Genomic DNA, 3,056 nt, shown 5'->3' with positions numbered 1-3,056 from the left:
AATGCCATTAGCAGGGGCTCTTTTGAACAAAACTCATGATTTTTTTTTTAAAAAATTATTCTATCAATTTCTTACATATGTTTATTTTTATTGTTGTATAATTAAAAAAAATAATTTCAAAAAATAAAATTGTTAAAACTAAGAATATATTTTTGGTAAATTAACCTGGGTAGATTTAAAATATTATTATCTCAATATTTAAAAACCAAATATATTCACTTTAAGTTAAATCAAGTTTTTATTGGGTCGATGAAATTATGTTTTAGATGGTTTGATTGATTAAGACATGTAAAATCAGCTTTAATATTATTTATTCTAAAACTTAGAGTAGACAAATATATAACCCAACAAGTCTTCAATTTTAATTAAAACCCGTGAACATCACCTGTAAATATTTTTTTATATATAAAAAATTAATTTTTGATTAGATATCTTAACATGTATATATATGTTTCTCAATCTATTTTATTACTCTTATATATCAGATTTTACTTTCATTAATATTTTTTTAAAAGAAAATATCCTAGCATTACTGTATGTTCTTTTTTATATTTTAATTTTTTTATTTGATTTATAACATGCGGTATCTATTTGTTTTTACATTTCAAAAATACTTTTAAAAAATTTTAAAAATTTTTAGTTTTTTGATGTATTGATGTTAAAAATAACTTTTAAATAATAAAAAAAATATTATTTTAATATATTTTTAAGTAAAAATCATTTTAAAAATAATCACAATCACACTTTCAAATATGCTCGATTCTTATTAAAAAATTGAAAGGTAATATTTCAACTCATTTCATTATAATCTATTAAACAATTAATTATATTATATTATATTACATCATATCAAAGATAAAATTGTTGAATCTAGGGGCTGCTTTGTGATCAATGGAGGGTTTATTTAATTTTTTTTTTTTACGGTCTGAGTTTGAAAGAACAAGTTTAAAAATATGATTACTTTCCGACTACTCTCGAATGGTCCAAAAAAAGAAGTCTATAAGAGTCGTGGAAAGACCGTAGATATAGACCGCAGGTTGTTTTCCTGACAGCCCTCATGTTTACTTTACTCTTGTTTCAAAGATTATGCAACCAATATTTAATTAATAGTGGAATGCTCGGAAACTAGACGTAGTTGACTTGTTATCCAATGGTTCCACGTCTACGCCAATTATTAACAGAAAAGCTAAAGGGTACGGGGGAAAATTATTGTTCATCTACATCGGTTGCAATGCTGGATTAAAATAGTAGTTCAGATTTGATTGTTTTTTTTATTAAAATAATTAAAATTTAGGTTTTATAATTTTTTTTTTATTTTAATTTTTATAGACTTAAAATGATTTGTGGGTTCATAAGGTAACTTAAATTGTTTTGATTTACAGATTTGATGGAGTGTTTTTTTTATTTCTTTTTTTAATTAAACTTGATTTTATTATCATTTATTTTTTTTATATATATAATTAAAAAAATATAGTTTTGATAACTAGATTATGTTATTAAGTTTTATAAAGCCTATAGATCTGTTCACAGGTTTAGTTAGTTGATATGGTTTGTGGGTCTGAAAAGTTTTTTTTCTCTTATATTAAATCCTTACGTGGACAAATTAATCACCAAATTTTTATTATTTATTCTGTAAATCAAAAAATTTAAAACCGAGGATCAAAGTGTAGACCATCTAAAAACACATGGTCGCTCTAAAATTTGCACAAAAATATTCATTTCAGTCCTTTTATTTTTCTTTGACTACCTTTTTGCTCCTTTTAGTTTTTATAATTTTATTTTTTCTCCGTAACTTCCTTATATTCATTTTGGCCATGTCCTTGTTTTGAGAGAAAAAATAAAAAGAGAAGGTTGCTGGAAATAGGTGAAGAGAGAAAAAATTATTGGTTGGGCTCGTTTTTTATAATAAAAACATCAATATTTGTATTAATGAGTTTTATTTGGTGAGTGAAAATATATTATTTTGCCCTTATCTTGTTGGAAAAAAAAAATAGATATATGTTGAGAAAGATTCTTTTCCCTGTTTGATTTTATATTTTTGGGCCAATTTAGAGGTCTTTGACTTGATAAATTTGTTTATTGAGGTGTTAAGTATGGTTATTAGATATTTTTAGGTCAAAATAACTTTAAAAAATAGAGTTTTGAGTTTTTTTTTAAAAAGTTAAAGTCTAATTTTTCAGCCATCTTTTTAGTGGTTGGAATTTAAACAATCAGACAATACAACATCTGGAACTTTTTATAAGAAAATATAGGATGGATGGCATATCATCCGCTTTTTTAAAAAATATAAGAGAGTCAATCATGCAGGTCTAATCTCAAAAGCTCGTGCACGTCTAGCCTTTTTTATGTTAGGCCATTTGTTTAGACCTGTCCTCTTTAATTTTTTTATTGGATTTAGATTTACATGCACAACAAAAAATTGACATAATATTTCAATTATTATTCAATTTTTCTATGCTTCTCTAATAATCTTTTAGGTTTTTATGAGGTTGTTAGCAATTCTTTTTTCAACTGTTATGTAACTAACATGAAAAATAAGTTCATAAATATTCAACTTATAATTGGCTTTTAAATTTCTTAATAGTTTTTTTATGTAATTTTATAACTTTTGTGTTTTTATTCAATCACATACAAAATAATTAGATTCTATTTGATATTTTTTTGTATTGAATTGCTTTTAATATCATGATGAATTTTTTTATGAAACATCTCTTGCATACATTTTATCTACTTACTTCAAATGGGTTAAAAAAAAACCTTTATTTTTATTCTCACTATCTTTTATTAAAAAATATGCTCCTAATAACAAATAATGACATTGTTTTTAAGATGACTATGACTTTTTCTAATGATATAATTAATTACTTTATGGAGAATTATGTATCATCTTATATGTGAGATTTTCATAATAATTTTTTCAATAATATTAAACAAGAATAAAATATCTTTTTTCTTGATTTTTTTATTATAATTTTTTTTATATTTGTTTTTCAAATTTAGTATTCTTGTATTTTTATGCGGTTGTTGATAAATGATTGATTTATGATTTTCTTTTT

Source organism: Populus nigra, chromosome 3 (assembly GCF_951802175.1).
Source record: "Populus nigra chromosome 3, ddPopNigr1.1, whole genome shotgun sequence".
In the NCBI taxonomy this organism is placed as follows: Eukaryota; Viridiplantae; Streptophyta; class Magnoliopsida; order Malpighiales; family Salicaceae; genus Populus; species Populus nigra.
The sequence above is the reverse complement of the archived record's forward strand: the minus strand, read 5'-3'. Positions refer to the sequence as shown.